The 14,249-nt window shown below is 45.4% G+C and overlaps 1 protein-coding gene across 2 annotated transcripts in view; it reads left to right on the top strand.

The window, feature by feature from the left end:
* Positions 1 to 14,249, top strand: part of LOC126162160 (SH2 domain-containing protein 4B-like) — a 649,869-nt gene that overhangs the window by 613,758 nt on the left and 21,862 nt on the right. The gene's annotated exons all lie outside the window — the stretch shown is intronic.

Genomic DNA, 14,249 nt, shown 5'->3' with positions numbered 1-14,249 from the left:
TCCCTTTCCCCACAATAGGTACACCCTCCGTATGGAGTGCGAGATGCGAAGTAAGCGCGTCGATGTCGTCGTACATCTGACTGAGTCGCCATGATTTGGTTACTAATAAAGTACGACTTACTTCTATAGAGCTGTAAAAGCGAATAACCACTACAAAAAAATAAACTCAACGATCTTCATAATTGCGACAAATCCACAGACATTGCTGACTTTTAGGGATAGAACGTCATGAAAGAGGTGTGCAACAAACGTCAAATTTGGTACGAAGTGTGAAACGTTCCCTTAGAAAAATTATGAATTACTGTGCTGGTAAACTTCTACGTTATTTGATACAAAGACAGCTGAGTAAAACTGAACGTACTCAGACAGTCCTCTGTTTACTTATTCTGATCATCACTAAACTGACACACAAATTTTTTTTGCGCAACGCAATCTGACTTTCAATAATCCCTACAAAAGAATGGCCCTGACTAACAATAACCTATACCTTTCATGAATCACTTACTTCACAAAAATCTTCGTTACTCCAACTACTGCAATACAGCGAGCGCCAGTACTGCCAGTTAAATAATAGATTCTAACTACTGAAGGCACTAACTGCTGATAGGCATAGTTAGCAAATGAAAGATTTTGATAGAAAACAAACAATGTATTTACCTTAATAGCGTTCAAAATAATTTTGTGACATCCAATTAAACAAATTTCCTTTTTCTGGCGGACACACGTCCAGATCGACCGCTCAAAACTCTCTCTCCACATCCACCACTGCTGGTGGCTCACCTCTTAACTGCGTAACGCTACGCGCTGTTCACATCCAACTGCCCAACACTACACAAGCGATTATTCCAACAATGTGCCAATCAGCCACAGACTGCACACAGCACAGTCAGTGATTTTCATACCGAGCGCTACGCGGCATTACCAACATAAAAACCTAAACAGCCCACTTACAAGTGTACTGTTACTAGCGGCGTTCAGTAAGTAATGCATCACTTTTTTTCTCGGTCAGTTTGGGTTGAAAAAAATCAGGATTTGTTGTGATCCATAGTGGAATATTCGCGCTTCAGCCCCAGTACCCTCATGAAGTTCTGACAGGTGGCAGCTAGGTTTCAAAATGGCGTCTGTAACGGAGATGCGTTCCCAACAGACAGCTGTCACTGAGTTTCTTGCAGCGAAAAACCAGAGCATCACAGATATTCATGGGCGCTTGCCGAGTGCCTACGGAGACCTAGCAGTGAACAAAATCACGGTGAGTCGTTGGGCAAGGCATGTGTCATCATCGTAACAGGGTCGCGCAAACCAGTCCGATTTCCCGCGTGCCGGCCGACTGCAAACAGCTGTGACTCCTGCAGTATTGGAACGTGCGGACACTCTCATTCGAGGTGATGAACGGATCACACACACCTTGCTGGTCAACTCGACGACACAGAAGTCTGCGCACCCGAGAGGCGCTCACAAAACTTCGCTGGACTGCTCTTCCTCATTTACCCTACAGCCCGAATCTCGCACCTTCCGACTGCCACCTGTATGGTGCCGGAAGCAGCACGTGGATGATGGGGAGGTTATTGATGCAGCAAGACATTGCCTCTGACGTTGACCTTTAGAATGGTCCCATGCGGGTATAAAAGCCCTCTAGAAGGTGGCGTGAGGCCGTCGCATTCAATAGAGACTATGTTGAGAAATAGGATTTTGTAGCCAGAAGAGTGGAGAATGAAATGGTGTACTGGAATCCTTAATAAAACCAGCCTCCTTCACAAAAAATGTGTTGCAGTGTTTACTGAACGCCCCTCGTGCATGCTTGGAGATGCAAATGATTAACATTTCAGCACACAGCATAGAGTAGGTAGGAGTAACGCCAACAACAGTCTGTTTATAAGGGCAGATTATGCAGCGGGATATCTGATTGCGAAATCGCATTTGAATGTTGATTATTTGTGAGAAGATCTCGCTTTATCGTGTAAAAAGGAAAACATCTACCGCACGCAGATCTTGATGTATCAACACTGCCGTTTATCCTTCCGCGATATTGCTGTTCGCGTTGGTCAGGATCCCACTACCGTCGTGGTATAATGGAATCGATAGGTTCACAAGAGCCGTACTGAATGCCACGCAGATTCTCAACGCTCTCGCTCGACAAACACTCGGGAGGGCAGACCTAGTGTTTGCTCGGTCAAGTAGGACACAAACAGCAGCGCGGAGCGGTATCGCGGTTAGAGGCGCCATGTCACGAATCGCGCGGCCCCTTCCGCCAGAGGTCCGATTGCTCCCTCGCTCATGGGTGTATGTGTTGTCCTTGGCGTAAGTTAGTTTAAGTTGCATGTAAGTCTAGCGACCGATGACGTCAGCAGTTTGGTGCCTTTGGACTTCACCCACATTTGAACATTTGATATACCAGCACGTCATTTAGCATGACTCAGGAAATGGGTTTATTTGCTGCAAGACAAGTATCTACACAGACAGTGCGACGACGTCTAGAGCACAATGGACTGTCAGTACGACAACCATAATTGCAGTTTCCTTTGAAGAGATAGCGGAGAGAGGCATGCAGACAGTGTGCGTCCAACAACACTGCACACAGAACTGGCACTACGCTGTCTTTGCAGAAAAGTCGCATTTCAGTATGACGTAGGAGATCGACGTCTGTAGAGGCTTCGTAACAGTCATACGCATGCAACACCTGGAATGATGCTAGGGGGTTGCGACTGGGTCCCTAACATGGTGACCCACGGCTGGCGTAGATTTCTGACGCCTTAAGGCCGGTGCCTGCCGAATCGTCGAGATCTCTATGGTGTTATCTTTCAACATGATAGCAAAAGACCCCATGTTACCCGTGTCCTGGACACACTTATGTTATCCGTGTCCTGAACACACTCCGATACAGAAGATGTTCGACTGTTGCTACGGCTAGTACATTTTCGGATCTCTCAGCCATTGAAAACATCTGGTCGTGGGTTGCGAAGAGACTCAAACACCGCCAGTCGCCTGCCTTTAGGATTGAGGAACTCTGGCACAGAGTAGAAGCAGCTTTGAATGATGTACCTTGTCTGTCATCCAAACTCAGTTCAACTCCATTCCCAGACTAAGTTTCTCACTCCGTGTACTCAACCGTGTATTCTTCCTACAATATACACCAGAAGCAAAATTGCGTTATTTGTTATCCTTCCTGGTGTGCAAGTTAATGGGCAGAAGTATACATACAGGGTAATTCATCTGCCCCTACCGGTGGGTTGTATGCAACCCACATTGCCTTCAAAAACCACACGCTAGTTTTTCATATCCTCTCGCTCGCTTTGTGCAAACTGTAGGTCCTACAGTAAAAATGAGCAAGACCTTTTTTGGGGCAAATTTAATGTAATTAACTTTTGCACTGGGATACGTTTTCGCTGAAGACCACGGTTTTCGAGTGATTCAAGAAAAACGTTCAAAAGTGACCTTCAAACACGCCTCCACCCCCTACTCATCTCTCACCAGTTAGGACTTCCTCCTACCACTGTACAAAAATTTCCGACTACACGAAGTATTCCCGATATTCGACATTTTTGGTCTCTAGCGATTGGGCTATTACACCACCAGCATAGTTGGTTGTTTCGTTAACATTATTGATTTAAACATGCCCGTGATGTTAGTGAAAGAAAAACGATTTTTGTAAAAGTTACCCTAAAGCTAATTACGTTGACAATTCGATCCAGACGTAACCTTTACAGACACAGCACTTTCGTAGCCAGAAAGCTTTACGAATACAACGATGTAATTGTTTATTTTGCGATGCTAAATTTCACAAAATTGTTACGTAACATTTTCCCCATAGTCAGTTTTACGAGTGGTAAGTGCTCGACAAAGCCTGTGGCGTTATAAGACCAGTCAATGGAGACCAAAAAGGTCGAATGTCGGGAATAATTCCTGCAGTCGCAATTTTTTTTACATTGATAGCAGGGATTATCATGAATTATATGCTCCAAATCCAGGCCAGAGGGGGCCGAGTGTGGGAAAGTATTGGTAGGTCACTTTTGTACATTTTTCTTGAACAACACGTGAACTACAGCCTCTAACGAAAACCTGTCCCAGTACAAAATTTAAGTACAAAAATGTTCTGTAGGACTCAGTTTGCTCACAATGGGCGAGAGAATACTAAAAACTCACGCATGGTATTTGAAGAATTTGCGGGTTGCATTAAACATATCAGTAGGAAAGGTTGAATCACCGTTTATATTGTAACCAACAGAAACGCTATCACCCTACTTCGAGGAACACCTCACACAACCGTTGCCTGTAACGTTGCTTCTTGTTTAAGAGCGATATGAGGTGGAAACAATAGATAACATTCCTTCTTAATGTCTGAAATTATCTGGGGAAATAGCAACCAAACCATTTTCTACGAGGGTAATCCCAAAATGAAGGTCTCCTATTTTTTTATAAGTACACAGACCTGTTTATTTCTACAATGGTTTACATCAGTTTACAGCTTGAACATTTATCTATTTTTCGACATAATCATCATTTTTGTCGATATATTTTTGTAGACGCTGTGGCAGTTTTTGTATGCCCATGTCATACCAGCTCGCCGCCATGCTGTTGAGAAAGTTATGAACCTCTTCTTCCGCCTCGTCGTCGGAGCTGAATCGCTGGGACCACAATTAACGCTGACATGTACTGTGAGACCCATAAAAAACTCAAACGGGCAATTCAGAACCGGAGAAGAGGAATGTTGACCAAAGGCTTACACATTCTCCATGACAACGCTCGCCCACACATCGCTCGGCAAACCGTTGCTCTCCTGCAACAGTTTCAGTGGAACATAATCACCTACCCACCCTATAGTCCTGACTTGGCGCCCAGTGACTATCACCTGTTCTATAGGTTAAAAGATCATTTGGCCAGAAAGCGAGTCAGCTCCGACGACGAGGTGAAAGAAGAGGCTCATAACTTTCTGAACAGCATGGCGGCGATCTGGTATGACATGGGCATACAAAAACTGCCACAGCGTCGACAGAAATGGTGATTATGTCGAAAAATTGCTAAATGTTCAAGCTGTAAATTTATGTTAACCATTGTAGAAATAAACAGGCCTATGTACTTCTAAAAATAGGAGACCTTACTTTTGGGATTACCCTCGTCGTATCTCTTACCTATGAGACTGGAGACATAGCATCAGACTTCCGGAAAAAAATCATCCACAATCCACACAGTCCCAAAGATAGCAAGCATAATGTACACAAAAACCAAGAGGGGACAATAAGAATGGAAGATCAAGAACAGAGTGCTCGAATTGAAAAGGATGTTCGACAGTGATGCAGTCTTCAGCCCCTACTGTTTAGCCTATAGAGCGAAGAAGGAGGGGAGTAAAAAATGAAAGCTCTGCCAATCTGTCACAGGCGGGTTAGTCGGGACCAACCGACTGCCATGTCATCCATCAGCCGAAGGTGTCACTTGGATGAAATATGGAGAGGCATGTAGTCAGCACACAGCTCAGCTGGCCATTGTAGCGTCCTGGAACCGGTAATACTCGGTATAGTCGTTCAATTGGCATCACAAGGCTGAGTAGTGTGATACCAGACATCGATACCACCTTCACTTGCAACGAAAATGCACGTTTCCGACAGAGGCAGATAAAGGTCGCGCGGGTACCGACGGATCCAATGACGTGCGCCTGCTGAGCCACGCCTTCAGCAGTTCTGACTATGCGTGCCCTCTGCCGCTGCGGTATGGGATAGCTGGTGGCGTCTCAGTGGCAATCTTTGACAGTCTTCAGTCTTAGTCAGTCTTGACAGTTACTCGTGGGACTATCACATTGCACGACGCTCTTTTGTAACAACTGGAATTTATTGCTGTTTGTTCTTCTGTAAAGTTTCTTTGCAATACCTGAACAAAGCTAGAAGTTCACTAAAACTTGTGTTCACTGTATTTACTGTTCGCTAATCATTTCTGCTTCTGCCCAGCTGCCCTAGGACGACAGGCGCTGAACCATTCTGTAGCCCGCCTCTCCTCACCGTTGTGTAAAATGTAGCATACAACAAGAACACCCTGTTCCACTCCTCTTACCAAGTGAACATCTTTGGCGATATGAGGAGTCAAACATGGGTCCTCCACTTGGCAGCCATTTCGCTGACCACTGGTCTACAGTTCGAAGAAGCAATTACGGTAATGAAAGAAAAGAAAATTCAGGCTGAAAGAATGTGAAAGTAATATTCGCTGATGACGTTGCTACCATCAGTGTAAGTGAAAAAGAATTGCAGGACCCGTTGAATGGAATGAACAGTGTAATGAGTACAGAATACGGATTTGGATGTCAAACTGAAGAAAGACGAAGGTAGCGAGGATTATCAAAAATGAGATTAGCGGTAAACTTAACATCAGAATTAGTGACCACGACATGGTCCAAGTGGAGAATCGGTTATCTTGGAATCAAAGTAACTCGTGATGGACGAAGGAGGGCGGACATAAAAAGCACACTAGAACAGGCAAAGACAGCATTCCTCGCCGAAAGAAGTCCACTACTATCAATAATCGGTCTTAGTTGGAGAAAGAAATTTTTGAGAGTGTATGTTTGGAGCACAGCGTTGTAGGGAAGACAGTTATGGGGGAAAAGGAATGAACTGAAGCGTTTGAGATGTGGTGGTATTAGAATGGTGTTGAAAATTAGGTGGACTAACAAGGTAGAGAATGAGGAGGCCCTCCTCAGAGTTGGCGAAGAAAGGAGGATGTGAAAAACACTGACAGGAAGAAGGGACAGGATGATAGGACATGTGTTATGACATCAGCCAATTCGTTCCATTGTGTTAGACGAAGCTGTAGAGGGTAAACATTGTAGCGCAAGACAGAGACTGGACCACATCCGTCAAAGAACTGAGGACGGAAGGTGCAAGTGCTACTCTCATATGAAGACGTTGGCGCAGTAGAGGAAGTCGTGGGAGGCCGCATCAAAGCATCCATAAGACTAACAAAAAATTCCTGTCTGCCAGGAAGTCTTAGATCCCATGGCCTAACTGCTCAGATATCATGTACGAACGTGTCTTGTGCGCTAAGCGGCAGTGCGGGACTGAATTAAGGCTTTTGTTCAAATGGCTCTGAGCACTATGGGACTTAACATCCGAGGTCATCAGTCCCCTAGAACTTACAACTACTTAAACCTAACTAACCTAAGGATATAACACACATCCATGCCCGAGACAGGATTCGAACCTGCGACCGTAGCGGTCGCGCGGTTCCAGACTGAAGCGCCTAGAACCGCTCGGCCACTGTGGCCGGCAATTAAGGCTTTGTGTACGTCAGGGAAACACTGCGTCCGCGTGAACTCCGCTAACTGCTGCCTCGTGGCCGGCTGGCTGTGGCAAGGGCGGCAGACAGCGTATCTCCGGCCAGTGAAAGTGTTGCCCGCCAGCAGGCAGCAGCCGTGAACTTGGCCGTCGCGTCGTGGCGAGCAGCGAACGCACGGCGCAAACACGCCGCCTGTGGCCTCACACCCACACTTTCACTGTAGGCTGCGCCGCGAGTAGCCGTGTGTCACGCTGACCGCCGCCACGGCGCTCCCAAGTGAAACAGCCAACATCTCGCTGAAACCGCTGCCCGAATCCCAGGGCTGTGTCTAGGCTGGGGCAACCTGGCGTTGTCCCAGTGATCACCGAGGACGAGGGGCCAAATGAATATGCAGGTGCGAGTAGTGCTCCCGAGTAACATCAAGCGTCGGCATGTCGGCCTGAACGATGCAGCAGAGAAGGCTGTGAGACGACATCGGCCAACAGAACGCTGACTAAGGCGACACCACGACAGGAGCGGCACCTATACGAAGGGCCTCGGCCTCACTAGAAAAGCCGCACTAGAAGACGAGCTGTGATACAAACTCTATAGCAGTGACTTATGAACTTGAGTGATGTGCTTGCATGGAAATTTTATACGGGGTGATCAAAAAGTCAGCATAAATTTGAAAACTGAATAAATCACGGAATAATGTAGACAGAGAGGTACAACACATCCTTGGATTGACATGGGGTTTTATTAGAACCAAAAAAATACAAACGTTCAAAAAATGTCCGACAGATGGCGCTTCATCTGATCAGAATAGAAATAATTAGCATAACAAAGCAAAGATGATGTTCTTTACAGGAAATGCTCAATATGTCCACCATCATTCCTCAACAATAGCTGTAGTCGAGGAATAATGTTGTGAACAGCACTGTAAAGCATGTCTGGAGTTATGGTGAGGCATTGGCGTCGGATGTTGTCTTTCAGCATTCCTAGAGATGTCGGTCGATCACGGTACACTTGCGACTTCAGGTAATCCCAAAGCCAATAATCGCACGGACTGAGGTCTGCGGACCGGGGATGCCAAGCATGACGAAAGTGGTGGCTGAGCACACGATCATCACCAAACGACGCGCGCAAGAGATCTTTCACGCGTCTAGCAATACTTTTTTTGGTTCTAATAAAACCCCATATCATTCCAAGCATGTGTGTCAATTTTTACCTCTCTATCTACATTATTCCGTGGTTTATTAAGTTTTCAAATTTATACTGACTTTTTGATCGCTCGGTATATCGAAGGACACTGATTATTTGCGTACCGTCAATTGCTTGCGACACCTGTTTGTGAAAAGGCGAAATATTGTTAATTCAGTTTACTGTAATAAACTCCAGTAGTAACATTTGCGTGATTGTTGCCTAGCTATCCGAGAAAACAACTTCCTTGGCACCCTATATTAGACGAGTATGCGGGATCGCTCAAGTAGAACTCGCGCACTAAGTGTTTCGTACAAACTTAATCATGTATTAGGTTGTTGCGTAAGTTCGTAATGTTTTATTTTGTATGTTGGCATTCTGGTCACTATGGGTTTATTTTTATCGGTTGTCATTTCTTATTTGTGGTTCAATGTTGTTATTTGAGTTTACATATCGTCGTTTTGTCATTTGGAGAAATGTCTGGAGCTGTAGACATAAAAATGGAGTGCCAAGTGGAGAAATCGGAACATTTACAACTTATTCTTGTTTTTGAGTTGAATAGAGGGGCGACACCGGCTGAAGCAACCAGAAACATTTGCGCTGTTTGTGGGAATAATGCCACTTGACAGAGGACGGTAAGAAAATGGTTTCCTCGTTTTCAGGAGAGTTTTCCACCTTCAGGAAGACCTTCGGGTTCGGGGAAAGTCGTTTAAACTCATTAATGCACAATGGTCCACGCCAATGTACTGGAGAACTGGCACATGTGATGAACTTTGATGATTCCGCCGTCGTGCGACATCTACGTGCATGGGGAAGGTTCTAAAACCAGGTGTCTGGGTACCTCATGCTCTAAGCCAAAATCACAAAAATCAGCGGTTGGCAATATTTGTAGATCTTCTTGCTCGTCATCACCTGGCTCGTGAACAACACCGACCGTTCCTATCCTGTATCATTACTGCTGGTGATAAATGGTGTCTTTATGCTAACATAAGGAAAATAAAGGAATGTTTGCCCCCAAACGAAGCAATAACTCCCCGTACAAAGACCTGCGTGAATCCATAAAAAGCCGCGCGGGATTAGCCGAGCGGTCTCAGGCGCTGCAGTCATGGTCTGTGTGGCTGGTCCCGGCAGAGCTTCGAGTCCTCCCTCGGGCATGGGTGTGTGTGTGTTTGTTCTTAGGATAATTTAGGTTAAGTAGTGTGTAAGCTTAGGGACTGATGACCTTAGCAGTTAAGTCCCATAAGATTTCACACACATTTGAACACATTTTTGCATCCATAGAAGATAATATTATGCATCTCTTCGAACAGCGTATGCATCATGCTAGACTGACAAAAAACACTACACAGGAGTTGGGTTATGAAGTCATGTCACACCCACCTTATTTATCTTATCTTGCGCCCTCAGGTTTGAGCTTTTCCGCTCTCTGTCCAATAATTTTCAAGGAACTTCCATTCCGGTTGAAAATGCGCTCCGAACAAGGCTCGACGAGTTCTCCCCATCAAAACCACGTGATTTCTACAGCTGCGGCATCGGAAAGTTACTCCAGCGTCGGCAGACTGTTGTAAATAGTGAAGGAGTGTGTATTACTGATGAGTAAAGTCTCTATTATTTAACTTACACAAAATGCAAAGAACTTAAGCCATTTGAACCTTTTTTTTAAACTTAAGCACCGGTCTAATATATATAGACCGTTCACCCAATCCGGAAATCGAGGATCTCTATGATTTTTGCCTGTTATCGACATTAATACCATCAAGATATCGGCACCACTGATTGCAAGAGCCGGCCGGTGTGGCCGAACGGTTCTAGGCGCTTCAGTCTGGAACTGCGCGACCGCTACGGTCGCAGGTTTGAATCCTGACTCGGGCGTGGATGTGTGTGATGTCCTTAGGTTAGTTAGGTTTAAGTAGTTCTAAGTTCTCGGGGACTGATGACCTCAGAAGTTGAGTCCCATAGCGTTCAGAGCCATTTGAAACATTTGATTGCAAGATCTTCGAGTATGTTTTAAGTTTGAAGTCGGATATCAGATGACAAAAGAAACATTTTTTTTTTGTCTGACGTAGTTATAAATTAACGATTTTCTGATTTCTTTCCTTTACTTGTAGTGTGAAACCTTTCTTGCCACATTTCATGACTCTACTTCAAGAGGAAGTATCATGTAGGTTTTAATGAACGACTTTACGAGTATCAAATATGTGACACATATGGCCCCCATCTTTTGATTGTACTTACTTAGATGCTTACTGTTTTACATAGTCAGGGGACTGTAGACCGTAATATGTAACATAAATTTCAAGTTGATACGTTTACCAGTTCCTGAGAAAAAGGGATTTTGAAAAGTCGGACAGACAGACAGACAGACGCATAATTAAGTGACCCTGTAGGGATTCCGTTTTTAACGATTGAGCTACGGAACCCTAAAAAACATAAAAGAATTAAAATGACAACGAGAGGTGGAATAAAGAAACTACGACATGCGACGATGGTAAGTTCACAAATCTCCACAATCTGCTTGTGTACAAATCTTGATAACGAAAGTACCTTTCGCATGGTGTGTCCTTGCTAAGCAACATAGCTCTATGAAACTGGGATGATACATACGAAGAACTGCTACAGTAAAATACAGAAAGTAACTAAAACAAATTCACAATAAGGCGAAAGAAAACGACACTTTTATTCAAATATAATAATTACACTAAAGTCTCCATGATACATTTTGTCATCAAAAGTCTCCGGACACCGGTTCTTGGCGCCCTCCTTCGGTATTGCTGGAATTCAATAGGCTGTTGGCCCACCCTTAGTCTTGATCAAAGCTTCCATTCTTGCAAGCATACGTTCAACCAGGTGCTGGTATGTTTCTTGGGGAATGGCAGCCCATTCTTCACGGAGTGCTACACTGAGGGTAGGTATCGAGGTCGGTCGGTTAGGTCTGGCACGAAGTCGGCGTTCCAAAATATCCCAAAGGTGTTCTGTAGGATTCAAGTCAGGACTCTATGCAGGCCGGTCCATTACATGGATGTTTTTGTCGTGTAACCACTTCGCCACAGGCCGTGCATTATGAATAGGTGCTCGATCGTGTTGAAAGATGCAATCGCCATTCCCGAATGGCTCTTCAACAGTGGGAAGCAAGAAGGTGCTTAAAACATCAATGTAAACCTGTGCTGTGATAGTGCCATGCAAAACAGCAAGGGGTGCAAACCCCATCCATGAGAAACACGACCACACCATAACACCACCGCCTCCGAATTTTGCTGTTGGCGCTACACAAGCTGGCACATGACGTTCACCGGGCATTCTCCAAACCGACACCCTGCCATCGGATCACCACATTGTGTACCGTGATTCGTCACTCCACATGACGTTTTTACACTATTCAATCATCCAATGTTTACGCTCCTTACACCAAGCGAGGCGTCGTTTGGCATTTAGCGGCGTGATGTGTGGCTTATGAGCAGCCGCTCGACCATGAAATTCAAGTTTTCTCATCTCCTGCCTAACTGTTATAGTACTTGCAGTGGGTCCTGATGCAGTTTGGAATTCCTGTGTGATGGTCTGGATGGATGTCTGCGTATTACGTATTACGATCCTCTTCAACCTTCGGCGCTCTCTGTCAGTCAACAGACGAGATCGACCTGTACGCTTTTATGCTGTGGGTGTCCCTTCACGTTTCTACTTCACTATCACAGCGGAAACAATGGACCTAGGGATGTTTAGGAGTGTGGAAATCTCGCGTATGACGCAAGTGAACCAGATCATCTTACCACGTTCGAAGTCCGTGAGTTCTGCGGAGCGCCCCATTCTGCTCTCTCACGATGTCTAATGACTACTGAGGTCGCTGATATGGAGTACCTGGCAGTAGGTGGCAGCATAATGCACCTAACATGAAAAACGTACGTACTTTTGATCACATAGAGTACATGATGGTCCTTCCGACATTACAAAAGGCGGGACACGGTTCGTAATAGGGTGCGTGATCACCACAGACGGCAGTACGTGTTCTGCAACGTGATCCCATGCTGGCCACGAGGTTGGTAAGGAGTACTTGTGATGGGGCGTTCCATTCCTCCACCAGAGCAGTTGACAACGGTTGAATGATCGATGGTTCGTGTTGACGTGCTGCAATACTCTCCCCAACGCGTTGCATACGATCTTAAGTCGATGGAAAGGGCACGCCGGTCCATTCGCCGAGTATCCTCTCGTTCCAAGAGCTCCTCCACCTCAGCTGTTCGATGCGGTCGCGCATTTTCATCCGCAAAACTGATTCGGGGTCGACTGCACGCTCAGAAGACGCACATGGGAGCGTCACAATAACAGTGACCGGTGGGTTATTATTATTATTATTTTTATTATTATTATTATTATCGTATGCATCAATTACAGTAATACACATTTAGCAAAACAAAGAAATATATATAAAAATGAACATGTGAAATTCTATATAGTACACAAGTTTTAAAACGGCTCAGACTACACTCGGATGTTGATGGACTCGATCCAGCGGAGTGCCTCGTGGGATGCTTGATGGAGCTTCTCAATGCCACCAGGGAAGCGTCTGCTTTGACAGTCATTCACAATGTGGCTCTTTGTTTGGGTGTCACCACAGTCACACACACTGTCACTTGAAAAGCCCCACTTGTATATGTTGTATTTCCACCTACCGTCTTCGGTCCGATATCTGTTTAACTGCACCCACACCTCTCTTGGTTGGTGGAAGCCTGGAACTCGAACTGTTCGTGGTTTCGGGTTCTTGTAGCTTGACACTCACGTTTCCACTCTGCGTCCTGGTCGAATCCTGTGGATAGCATTTGGACTCCCATTTCATATGCTGGTCTTCTAGATTTGAGGCGTTTCCTGGGCAGTGATACCAAATCGTCATGAAGAGGGGCTGAGTTGTTTTCAGAAACTTGCTGACAGAGGTTGTAAAGAGAAGCCTTTCGACGAAGGTCTGGTGGACAGATGTTTGGAAGCACTGGTAGCCAGCAAGTAGGTGTAGACCGGACTGTGCCACTAATTACTCTCATAACTGAGTTCAGTTGGACGTCTACTTTCACTACGTGGGCGCTTCAGAGCCAAACTGGTGCACAGTATTCTGCTGCAGAGTATACCAGTGCAAGGGATGCTCCTCGGAGAACTGATGTGGTTGCTCCCAATGTACTGCCTGCCAGCTTTCTCACAAGGTTCACTCGTGTTTGTATCTTCTTGGCCAAGCTGGAAAGGTGTTTTTTGTATGTTAAAGTTCTGTCCAGAGTGACTCCCAGGTATTTTGGGCTTTCGTTGTATCTGACTGTGCCAAGAGGGCCGAACTGTGGACTGATCTTTGCTGATGAAAGATGATTTGCAGGCAATAACGACCACGCAAGAGCGCCCGTGCGACAATTCGTAGGGAGGGGGGGGGGGGCAGACAAACCGAGGGATATGCTGTATTTTTACACTGAAGCCCCTAAGAAACTGATCGAGGCAGGCGTATTCAAATATAGAGATACAGTACGTAAACAGGCAGAATATGGAGCTGCGGTCGGCAACGCCTATATAAGACAAGTGTCTGGCGCAAATGTTAGATCGGTTACCGCTGATAAAATGACAGGTTATCAACATTTAAGTGAGTTTGAACGTAGTGTTATAGTCAGCGCACCTGCGACGGGACATTGGGGATTTTCCTGTACGACAATTTCACGAATACACCGTGATATCAGGAATTGGGTAAAACATTAAATCTCCTACATCGCTGCGGCCGGAAAAATATCCTGCAAGAACGATACCAACGACGACTGAAGAGAATCGTTCCACGTGACAGAAGTGCAATCCTTCCGCAA

Source organism: Schistocerca cancellata, chromosome 2 (assembly GCF_023864275.1).
Source record: "Schistocerca cancellata isolate TAMUIC-IGC-003103 chromosome 2, iqSchCanc2.1, whole genome shotgun sequence".
Classification (NCBI taxonomy): Eukaryota; Metazoa; Arthropoda; class Insecta; order Orthoptera; family Acrididae; genus Schistocerca; species Schistocerca cancellata.
This window is presented reverse-complemented; position numbering and strand designations above follow the sequence as displayed.